This window comes from Bubalus bubalis, chromosome 4, assembly GCF_019923935.1.
Source record: "Bubalus bubalis isolate 160015118507 breed Murrah chromosome 4, NDDB_SH_1, whole genome shotgun sequence".
NCBI classification, from domain to species: Eukaryota; Metazoa; Chordata; class Mammalia; order Artiodactyla; family Bovidae; genus Bubalus; species Bubalus bubalis.
The window spans coordinates 45,313,897-45,326,355 of NC_059160.1; the positions used below are offsets into that span (position 1 = coordinate 45,313,897).

Below are 12,459 nucleotides of genomic sequence, written 5' to 3' on the forward strand. Positions count from 1 at the left end.
AGACCCTAAATTGTTTTTTTTGTTTGTTTTTGTTTTTAATCAATTTTATATAAATGCTTTTATTTGACATATCAATATTTGAGGCAGCATGTTCTGCTTACCCGCATATGGACGATCTTTGATCCAGGGGGCCCCAAGTAATAGTTGGAGAAGGCTGTGGCACTTGGAGGAGCTTGAACAACCATTTGTAACTTAAAAGCCTTCACGCGGCTAGTTGAACAAGTTGAACCAATCAATGCATATATATTTGGAAACCATGCACCTGATGTGCTAAGTCACTTCATCATGTGCGACTCTTTGCAGCCCTGTGTACTGTATGTAGCCCGCCAGGCCCCTCTGTCCATGGGATTCTCCAGGCATGAATACTGCAGTGGGTTGCCATGCCCTTCTCCAGGGGATCTTCCTGACCCAGGTGTCCAACCCACATCTCCTACACTGGCAGGCAGATTCTGTACCACCAGCGCCTCCTGGGAAGCCCAACTCCGCACCTGGTATCATATTATCCCAGAGATAAGGCTGATGTCCTCAGAGAGCACATGGATCATTGGTAGTCAATGATTAACCCAGAAAAAAGCATAAAACACTGGGGAATATTGGGAAACTAACAGATTTCTCTGGACATGGTTTATCTTGCCCTTCTGAGAGACCTGTAGATCTAGATGAGATTAGTTTAGAAAAGGGGTCTCATTGAGTTCAGAGAATCGTCAGAGTCCAGTATAGTTCTGGGCTAATCAGAGACTAAAGAACCTTTGTAAAGAGAACTAGGCTTGGGAATCAAGCAGTCCTATTTTGAATTAGCATGTTTTAGTCAAAGGTATGGAATTAATGATAAGCATCGGTTAGGGATTTCTATAATGTCCTCCAATGCCAAGTGACCACTAACATCGTATTTCCCACTATTCCTTGATGAGAGGCAGAAGGCATAAAGAATATTCCCAGCTATAAAATAAACTGCACTCCAATGCCTATGAATCCTAAGATAAATATTTTTTTAAATAGAAGAAACTCACTGAATCAAATGATTGCTAAGCAGAGCAAATGCAGTGTACATAAAACTACAGTAGGAAACCTTTTAATTACACAGGAAATCAATGGAACGATTAATGATTTAAGAGAAGAATCATTTTTCCTGTGGTCCCACTGCTGTGAATGATATCTTCATGAGCCTGGGCCACCTTCTGTAGTGAATACCGGGGACCTATTACTCGTCTCAACTAACCAATTCATTCCGGCTTGCAGAGCTGCTGCAAACTGCTGGAATTCCTCCTTGGAGGATGAAGGGAGAGCTACTCCTTTTATGCTATATTCCCTTGTCATGGATCCTGTGGGTTTATTTCAATAGGACCTCTGTGGCCAACAACTATTACTCGTCCTCCATGTGACAAAAAATTTAAATCTTTGCTAAGGCTGACATTAGCAAACATTTCAATAATCACATCAACTTTTTTTTCACCAACAGATTTCTTAGTTTTATCAATATTATTAGCTTCTTTGTGATTAAACACTTCATGTGCTCCATTTTGCAAAACAATCTTTTGTCCTTCCTCAGTAGTGAAGTGAAGTGAAGTGAAGTGAAGTGAGGTGGCTCAGTCGTGTCCAACTCTTTTCGACCCCATGGACTATAGCCTACCAGGCTCCTCCATCCATGGGATTTTCCAGGTAAGAGTACTGGAGTGGGTTGCTATTTCCTTCTCCAGGGGATCTTCCCGATCCAGGGATCAAACCCGGGTCCCCTGCATTGTAGGCAGACGTTTTACCATCTGAGCCACCAGGAAAGTAGTAACTGCGTCCAAAATCTTTAAGCCATAAGCTCTGACCATTTGGCATGCTGCTCTTCCAGCTCCTCCACCTGCCCCAGAACACTTTTTCCAGCTTTCACACGGACACTGGGGAGCAGACTTGATAAGCATTAAAACATGAGATGCTGATGGCAGCTTCTTGTTTAAAGTCCAGTTTTTTGCGGAAGTGTGTAAACAATGTGATGGGCTTCCAGAGCAAACTCGGTGTAGCCCCCAGAGACCGTCCTGGTAGTGAATATCACCTTTCTTGAAAGATACATTCTCTCCAGCAGCTTCTACTACCCCAGCCACATCTCAGCTAGGAGTATAAGGTAGAAGTGGTTTTATACTGTGAGTGCCAGAGCAGATATATATGTCCACTGGGTTTACACCACATGCTTGGACTTTGTTGGAACCTGGTGGTCTTTCAGAATTGGTACAGCAACATCCAACTGGAGTATCCGCACTTTGGGTCCACCAAATTAAAAAACTCAAATAGTTCTCTTCAACTTCTGTTGCCATGGTGATCTAGATACCTGTTCTAGAGTGGATTGTCAAAATCTGTGAGCCCTCCCCCAGGTTACACAGGGTTAAAAAAAAAATCTACCCAATACCATTTATAATCTACCACAAAATCTTCTGCGCTTTCCCAGTGACTCAGACAGTAAAGAATCTGCCAGCAATGTGGGAGATCTGGATTTTATCCCTAGGTTCGGAAGATCCCCTGGAGGACTGAATGTCTACTCACTCCAGTATTCTTGCTTGAAGAACCCCATGGATAGAGGAGCCTGGCGGGCTACAGCCCACGGGGTCACAAAGAGTCAAATAGGACTGAGCGACTAACACTTTCCCTTTTTCTCTTCACAAATTCTTATAACCGCACTCCCCTTCCTTTCTCAGTCCTGCTGACTGAATTCCTGAAGAAAATTGAGGCTAATGCTGGTTTGTCCAGGTAACCTGTACAGGTGTATTGGTGTGTCAGGAAGGTCACCCACATCCCGAGGCACCAGACTAGATTTTTGCTAGCAGGCACACCTCCTCCAAGCAGGATCCTATGGTGGGGGTTGAGGATGTTCCTTCTCAATATCTCATGAGGAATGTTTCCTCCATGTCATTTGCTGGCAGTGAACAACCTCAGGTTGAGAAAAGATGAAACCTGCAAGGAAGGGGCAGGTTATGTGACCTTGGACATGTTACTGAGCTATTCTCTGCCTTAGCTTCATCATCTGTTCAGTTTTATTGTGAGGATACTGAGATCATGCATGCAACGATCTTCCCGTAATGACTGATACAGAGTAGGTTCTCAATCAATATTAACATTTAAAAAGCTTGTTGGGAAGAATTTTCTTTCTGGTGATGAGAATCAAGCAGAATTTCCTTTGGGGCAAGTCAGAAAATCCTGATGCCTTCATTTGTATTACTCGGGCTTCTACCTAGATAAAGCCTTTCTAGTCCCCATCTTAGGAACTGTACCAACCCTGCAGGATCCTGCTGGCCCATAAAGCAGAGAGGCTGGAGAGGAACTAGGTGGAGCTGACGGGATCCTGGATCTAGCTCTGCCCAGCTCCTGGGTTCTGGGCTTATGTGTCAGAGTTTCAGATTTGCATGTGTCCAATGGGAATAGTAATTCAATCTGAAGGACTATGGTGATGGTCTCAGAGTGAACTACAGGGTCAGAGGTGGGGAACCAAGTGCAATCATCTCATCCAAAGGCCCAGGGAGGCCTGGACCAGGGTCAGACCCCAGGTCAGGGTGGAGCAGAAGGTCCAGGTTGGAGGACTAGTAGGCAGGCTTGGGCAGCAGGACCAGGACTAGAATGAGGAGAGTGGGCCCTGAGAACACAGGACTAAAGGGGCTGTGACCCTAGCAGAGGTCCCCTGAGTGGGAGAGGGGATATTTCTTCCCTCCCTGATGGGATCCCCTCATGCTGGGCTAGAGGGCCCTGGGTGACCATGTCTGCATACCATGCCTGGGACCTGGATTCTCACTGCATCTGGGACCCTCTTCTAATTTACGTGGAGCCACCCTGACAGTGGAAGGCTGCGTGGCTCAGTGAGCCCTCCAGGGTCACAGTGAGTGGCTGCGATTGTGTGTCATTTGAGGGATTCTGAGGAGCCTCGCGCATCCCCAACAAGAGGAAAACACTTCCTCCACCAGCTGTGCAGGTGCTGGTCTCTTCCGGCTCAGCCATTCAGATGGGTGTTTCCTTGAGTCTCTTGAACCTTTAGAGGTTCCATAAAGTTCCACATGACCTTGGGGTGCAGGCTCGTGAAGCTGTCACAAATTAACATGTGACACCTGAGAGGTCAGTGGTGCTGAGTGCTGGGTCAGGAGTCAGTGAGGTGGGCTGGAGAGTCCAAGAGGAACCAGCAACACATCTCCTGATCTCCAGGCAGCTGGGGCAGTGGATGGACTCAGGAACCTGCTGCTGGGAAGGCCAAGGACACAAGCCTTAGAAGACAGCAGATGGCAGACTAAAGGACTGTTAAGGTGCCTTTAGTTCTGACTTTGGGGTGTTTTTTCTATTTTTACAAATTCTAAGTCACAGAGACAGCCAATCTGCAAAGGATGAGGGCATAGTGCTCAGGACTATGCTTTCATTTGAACCAATGGCAAATTTAGGGGATCCCCAAAACCACCCTCAGGTTTGAGAATTCCCTATAGAGCAGACAGGACTCACTGAGAGCCATCGTGATCCCAGTGTATTACAGGAAGCCTGTGGGTTTCCATCAGTCACAGGACAGAGTCTCGGTGGATTTCACACCTGAAGCTTCGATTGTCCCCAGGATGCGTTACTGTTCTGGAACTTGGTGTGTGGCAGGGCACACGGAACACTGCCTGCCAGGGACACTCACCCATTTAAAAAAAAATTATCCTGACTTGTGGTCTCCAGCCCCTCCCTGAGGTCAGATTAATGTCCTAGAGTCCAGCTCCTCCAGAGGCCCCATCACATGTCTCCTTGTCAGACTGAACAGTGGCCAAAAGGCCCAGGCAGACAAGGACACTCGTATCTGCCAGAATATTCTAGGGGCTTAGGGACCACTTCCCAGTAGCCAAGGGCAAAGATCAGGTTGACCCCTCACTACACACCGAGGCCCTTGAATGCAGGCTTTCTGCTCTAATCCCACTTCTCTTTGTTTCTCTGTGGAGTTCCCACTCACCAACTCTTTCGAAGTGCTGGTGTTGCCCTGCCTCCGAGACATCTCTACCAAATGCGTTTTTTTTTTTTTTGGCTGAGCCGCATGGCTTGTGGGATCCTTGGCCCCTGACCAGGGACTGAGTCATGCCCGAGGCAGTGGGAGTGCAGAGTCATAACCTCTGGACCACCAGGGAATTCCATCAAATATCTCTCTTAAGTTATGAGTATCCTAAGGTGACTTTTTTTTATCTGTTAGAGGATTGAAGAAGTATATGGAGCATCTACAAGGTAAAAAACCTGTGTTTAATGTTGAAAGAGGAAATTTTACTTTTGTAAATTTCTTTTCTAATTGATTTATAGTACTATCTCTGTATTTATGCAGAATAGACATTTTTGAACCTATTTTACAGACAAGCGAACTGCCTTTCTAACCCCTTGACCTTCACTGTTACAGGTAAGACATGAATGCACTACACGAATATCTGAATGAATTGAAAAGAGAATTGGCTGGAAAGGAGCAAGAAACACTCCCAAAAGAGCAGCTGGATAGGAAGAGGTTTCTGAAGAAGTTTCCTCGGGTGACACAGCAGCTGGTGGAGCTTAAAAGCAAGCTCCAGGAGCTTGCAGACAATGTTGACAAAGTCCACAGGGACTGACCATCTCCAATGTGGTGACCCACAGCACTGGCACTTTATCTGGTGCCCTGACCATCCTTGGCCTGGTTCTGGCACCCGTGACAGCGGGGGCCAGTGTGGCACTCTCAGCCACTGGGATAGGGCTGGGAGCAGCGGCTGCTGTGACCGCTGTGTCCACCAGCATCGTGGAACATGTAAGTAGGTCATCAGCAGAAAACAAAGCCAGTCAATTGGTGTCAAGAAATGCAAGGTGCTCCTAGAGGTACTCAAGAGCAACCCCCAAATTGTTGACACAACAGAGAAATTGGCAAAAGTCGAGAAACACCTTGAAATAAATATACATGCCATGGAGACAGGTGAAGCCAACCCTGACTCTGCAGTCAAGGCAAACGTCTACCTGAGCCCTGGGAGAATCGCAGCTCCAGCCATCCAGCAGGTAGAGGCAGGTTTCAAAGGCACGGCTTTGACAGTTACCAAAGGAGGCTGAATCGTGGGGGCGGCCACTGCAGGGCTCTTCCTCCTGGTGGATGTGGGCTTCCTGGTGAAGGAGTCAATGCACTTGCACGATGGTGCAAAGGCAGCATCAGCTGAAAACCTGCAGCAGCGGGCCAGGGAGCTGGAGAGGAAGCGGGAGGAGCTCACCCAGATCTATGAGAGTCTGCAGGGGGACCCAACTCCACCACCCCCAGAGCAGTGAGGGTCCAGGGACACATTGAGGGTCAAGGTGCAGAGGCACAGTGTGAGGGAAAAAAGGAGACTGAGACAAAATTGTTGGAGCTGAGGGTTAGGAAACTGGCGCTTCTGCAGCTGAGCACAGGAGGGGAGGGGTGAATGCAGGTGATAGATGGGGAGAGAGAAGGAGCCTGGATTAAGGGAGGAAGGGGGACTAGAGAATGGGCGGGGGCCGAGGGAGAAACCTCTTATTTTTTTCACACTGTGAACTTTCTATTTGTATTGAGGAATAGTCGATTAACAGTGCTGTGATAGTTTCAGGTGAACAGTGAAGGGATTCAGCCATACACACACATGTATGCATTCTCCCCCTAACTCCCTTCCCTTCAGAAACCACTTCAGTCAGTTCAGTTCAGTCATGCAGTCGTGTCCGACTCTTTGCAACCTCATGAATCGCAGCACGCCAGGCCTCCCTGTCCATCACCAACTCCCGGACTTCACCCAAACCCATGTCCATTGAGGCGGTGATGTCATCCAGCCATCTCATCCTCTGTCATCCCCTTCTCCTCCTGTCCTCAATCCCTCCCAGCATCAGAGTCTTTTCCAATGAGTCAACTCTTCGCATGAGGTGGCCAAAGTACTGGAGTTTCAGCTTTAGCATAATTCCTTCCAAAGAAATCCCAGGGCTGATCTCCTTTAGAATGGACTGGTTGGATCTCCTTGCAGTCCAAGGGACTCTCAAGAGTCTTCTCCAACACCACAGTTCATCAATTCTTTGGCACTCAGCTTTCTTCACAGTCTAACTCTCATATTCATACATGACCACTGGAAAAACCATAGCCTTGACTAGACGAACCTTTGTTGGCAAAGTAATGTGTCTGCTTTTGAATATGCTATCTAGGTTGGTCATAACTTTCCTTCCAAGGAGTAAGTGTCTTTTAATTTCATGGCTGCAATCACCATCTGCAGTGGTTTTGGAACCCGGAAAAATAAAGTCCGACACTGTTTCCACTGTTTCCCCATCTATTTCCCATGAAGTGATGGGACCGGATGCCATGATCTTCATTTTCTGAATGTTGAGCTTTAAGCCAACTTTTTCACTCTCCACTTTCACTCTCATCAAGAGGCTTTTTAGTTCCTCTTCACTTTCTGCCATAAGGGTGGTGTCATCTGCATATCTGAGGTTTTTGATATTTCTCCTGGTAATCTTGATTCCAGCTTGTGCTTCTTCCAGTCCAGCGTTTCTCATGATGTACTCTGCATATAAGTTAAATAAGCAGGGTGACAATATACAGCCTTGAAGTACTCCTTTTCCTATTTGGAACCAGTCTGTTGTTCCATGTCCAGTTCTAACTGTTGCTTCCTGACCTGCATACAGATTTCTCAAGAGGCAGATCAGGTGGTCTGGTATTCCCATTTCCTTCAGAATTTTCCACAGTTTCTTGTGATTCACACAGTCAAAGGCTTTGGCATAGTCAATAAAGCAGAAATAGATGTTTTTCTGGAACTCTCTTGCTTTTTCCATGATCCAGTGGATGTTGGCAATTTGATCTCTGGTTGCTCTGCCTTTTCTAAAACCAGCTTGAACATCTGGAAATTCATGGTTCATGTATTGGTGAAGCATGGCTTGGAAAATTTTGAGCATTACTTTAGTAGTGTGTGAGATGAGTGCAATTGTGCGGTAGTTTGAGCATTCTTTGGCATTGCCTTTCTTTGGGATAGGAATGAAAACTGACCTTTCCCAGTCCTGTGGCTGCTGCTGAGTTTTCCAAATTTGCTGGCATATTGAGTGCAGCACTCTCACACCATCATCTTTCAGGATTTGAAAGAGCTCAACTGTAATTCCATCACCTTCACTAGCTTTGTTTATAGTGATGCTTTCTTAGGCCCACTTGACTTCACATTCCAGGATGTCTGGCTCTAGGTCAGTGATCACACCATTGTGATTATCTGGGTCATGAAGATCTTTTTTGTACAGTTCTTCTGTGTATTCTTGCCACCTCTTCTTCATATCTTCTCCTTCTGTTAGGTCCATACCATTTCTGTCCTTTTTTGAGCCCATCTTTTCATGAAATGTTCCCTTGGTATCTCTAATTTTCTTGAAGAGATCTCTAGTCTTTCCCATTCTGTTGTTTTCCTCTATTTCTTTGCATTGATTGCTGAGGAAGGCTTTCTTATCTCTGCTTGGCTGTCTGGGGAGGCCTTACAAATAGCTGTGAAAAGAAGAGAAGTGAAAAGCAAAGAAGAAAAGGAAAGATATAAGCATCGGAATGCAGAGTTCCAAAGAATAGCAAGGAGAGACAAGAAAGCCTTCTCAGAAACCACTTACTTTGAACTAAAGACGACACTGGGTGCAGAATACAGGGAGAGGCAAGGGAACTAGCAACCAGACACAGAAAGACAAAAGGGCTGAAAATGGGGGATAGTCAGAGAGGCAGGATCATTGGGATCCAAGAGAAGTAGCAGGGGCTGCTCTATTGCCCTTCCTGGGGTCTGATGCCCCAGCAAGAAGAGTCTCCCCCTGGTGGTGGCCTCTAGCCCGACTTCTCCAACAACTCGCCTTTGATTCCAGCATTTTATCTTAATTAAGCTGTGAGTTCTTTTGTCTGCTTGTTTCTTTAATTGAAGTAGAGTTGCCCACTCCAGTATTCTTGCCTGGAGAATCCCATGGACAGAGGAGCTTGGTGGGCTACAGTCCATGGGTCGCAAAGAGTCGGACATGACTTCACTTTCACTTTCACTTGATTTACAATATTCTGTTAGTTCAGGTGAACATCGAAGTGATTCAGTTATACATAATCTATGTATATACTTATATTCTTTTTAATTTTTTTCATTACAGATTATTATAAGTTACTATTATTCCCTGTGCTATACATAAAGTCCTTGTTTTTTTAATCTATTTTATGTATGGTAGTGTGTATCTGTTAATCCCATACTCCTAGTTTACCCCTCTCTCTCTTTAGTAACAACAAGTTATATTTTCTATGACTATGAAGCTGTTTTGGTTTGTTCATATGCTCATTTGGACTCTTTTTTTTTTTTTGGCCACGCCAAGCAGTTTGTGGGATCTCAGATCCCCGACGTAGGATAAACATGGCCATAGCAGCAAAACCACCAAATTCAAACCACTAGAGCACCAGGGAGCCACATAGACTATTTCTTAGATTCTCCATATAAGTGATATTATATATCTGTCTTTTCTGCCAGACTTACTTCACTTAGTATGATCACCTCTAGATCCATACATGTTACTACAAAAGGCATTATTTTATCCTGCTTATGGCTGAGTAATATTACATTGTTTGTATGTGCCACATTGTCTTTATCCCTTCATCTGTTGACAGACATTTAGGTTACTTCCATGTTTTGGCTATTGTAAATAGTGCTGCTATGATCTGATGCATGTATCTTTTCAAATCGGAACTTTTTCTTTTCCAAATATATGCCCTGAAGTGGGATCATTGGATCACATGATAGCTCTATTTTTAGTTTTTAAGGAACTTCTTTACTGTTTTCCATAACGGCCACACCAATTTATATTCCCAGCAACAGTGTAGGAGGCTTGCCTTTTCTCCACATCATCTCCAATATTGATTGTCTGTAGACTTTTACTTGATGGCCCTTCTGTTTGGTAGGGGGTGATCTCTTATTGTAGTTTTGATTAGCATACACAGAGGATGAGATGGCTGGATGGCACCACTCACTCAATGGAGATGAGTTTGAGTGGACTCGGGAGTTGGTGATGGACAGGGAGGCCTGGCATGCTGTGGTCCATGGGGTCGTGAAGAGTCGGACACAACTGAGTGCCTGAACTGAACTGAATGAATAATTAGCAGTGTTCAGCCTCTTTGCATGTGCTGGCTAGCCAGCTGTGTATCTTCCCTGAAGGATGGTCTGTGTGGAACTTCAGGCAGCGGCTTCTTGACAACAGTGGTGGTGGTGGTGGCGGCAGCGGTGACGACGACTCAGGGGACGGAGCATCTGACACGTATCCAGGCGCCCTTTGAGTTCAGGCTGCACCGAGACCAGTGACGTTCCCATGAAATTCCCAGTGTTGTGTAGGAACAGAGATTGATTTGGGAAAAAGAGAAAGAAAGATGAAGCAGAAGGCATCAACAGGTCAAGGAACTATGCGGTGTGTCAAGGAGATCAACCAGCCTGGGGTCAACAGACAAGGCCTCTCTGACCCTCAGTTTCCTCCTCAGTTGGGGATGAAGCAGAACAAGATATTCTAAGACCATCTGCCTCTCTCCACATTGTGTTCTACAGACTTTAGTTCAATAAATATGAACTGATTGACTGAGGCTTCCTTGCATTGATTGATGAGCTCAGCTGGGCTCCGGGTGCCTGACCTCCTTCCCCATGAGCCCATCTCCCAGGGTCTCAGGAAGCACGTCCTCCATGGCTCCTCCTGCCTGCCTGCTGGGCTCCCATAAAGTTGTTTCCCTCAGACCCTGGAGCCCCGCAGGCCCCATGGGACACTAGGGGGAGCCCATGTCGTCTGACTTGGGCTGAGCACGGGGATGCTCCTCCTCCAGCTCGGGGACAAGGATGGACATGGGGCACCCGAGGGTGATTGAGAGCAGAGGGCTTGTGTGCAGGTGTGAGGAGGGGGGTCAGCCGTAAACAGAGGGGCAGAGAGAGAGCACACGCCTCACCCAGGCTGCCTTCACATTTCACCAGGACTCCTGTAGGAACTTTCAGAACGGTCTTCCTGTGTTTATTTTGGGGCCCTGCCCTGCCTCACCTGTCTATTCCCCACATGGGGCTGGAATGACTCTTACGAATATTGATCTTAGCTCTACCTGCTTCCCCTTCTCCACGGCTGCCCATGACTCTGAGCACGGACTCTGTCCCTCTTTCCTGTGGGGAAATTCACCCCTGTGGAGCCTGGGCTGGGCCACCGCTGTGTCAGCACTGTCACCTGGGTCCTAATCAAGACCTCACTGTCCCTCTGAGAGCACGTGCTTGTCACCCCAATGGAGAACAGGAGGAAGCTGGATCCAGGGTCCAGGAGTGTGGCCACAGCCCCCACCTGGGAAGAGCCATCCTGGGTGGGTCCTCCGGGTGCCTTGAACCTCTTCCCTGGATCCATGTTGAGCTGATTGGTCAGGAGGATGCAGGGTATCCTGTTTCAGGAGGAAGTGAAGCAAGCATGTGGTGTTCCTGTAACACAGCTTATCCTGGGCCCAGGGTGGTGGACCCACCTCCTTGGAGCCCAGGCCACGGGGCTGTCTGTCACTACTTGCTGTGCTTCCCAATGTGGGGAGAGATGGGCACTGGTCTTTCCTGACACCCAGGACCTGAGTTCCTTCTGGCAGGGCCTGTTTTGGAGGCTAAATGGCACCCCACTCCAGTACTCTTGCCTGGAAAATCCCATGGATGGAGGAGCCTGGTAGGCTGCAGTCCTTGAGGTCGCTAAGACTCGGACACGACTGATCGACTTCACTTTCACTTTTCACTTTCATGCATTGGAGAAGGAAATGGCAACCCACTCCACTATTCTTTCCTGGAGAATCCCAGGGACAGAGGAGCCTGGTGGGCTGCCGTCTATGGGGTTGCACAGAGTCGGACACGACTGAAGTGACTTAGCAGCAGCTCCTCGCTTGGCCCTAAGTTTGCTAGTTCTAAGCTGCTGCTTCTAGTTCTCACAAATGCCTTGAAGTTCACAGAGCTGCCTTCATACCAACCGGCACACAGCCTCCAGCTGCCTTGTTCCCGGGGCTTAGATCTAAGAGAACAGGGGTGTCTTGAATCTGCAGAGGTCCATACTTAGAATCCACCGGTTATCCTCAGGAAGTTGTGCTGCTGACAGAGAATATCTAACAACTGGTTACACTCACATGTCTGTGGAGCTGGTCTGGACCCAGCCTCTGCGACAAGGACAGTTGGTGAGGAGCCCCTTGTACTGTCCCAGTGAGGCTCTCAAGCCACCTGTGGTGTTGCCCGTCACCCTGCACAGGCCCCACACTGCTCAGCCACCCCTGCTTAGCCCCTGCACTTCTGAAGGATGTTGAAGCCAGTCTTGACTTTAAAGTACGTTTTTCAAAAGAAACCTTTTGGGACTTACTTGGTGGTCCAGTGGTAAAGAAGCTGCCTGGCAATGCAGGGAACATGGGTTTGATCCCTGGTCTGGGAGGATCCGACATGCTGGGAGCAACTAAGCCTGTGCACCGAAACTACTGAGCCCGCTCCCTAGAGCCCGTGCTCTGCAAAAAGAGAAGCCACTGCA

At 47.3% G+C, this 12,459-nt stretch overlaps 2 pseudogenes; one reads left to right on the plus strand and one right to left on the minus strand.

Moving 5' to 3' along the window:
* Positions 1–1,100: 1,100 nt before the first annotated feature.
* LOC123465708 lies at positions 1,101–2,260 on the minus strand (annotated as a pseudogene).
* A 200-nt stretch (positions 2,261–2,460) lies between these two features.
* Positions 2,461–6,283, plus strand: LOC123465709 (annotated as a pseudogene).
* Positions 6,284–12,459: the final 6,176 nt, after the last annotated feature.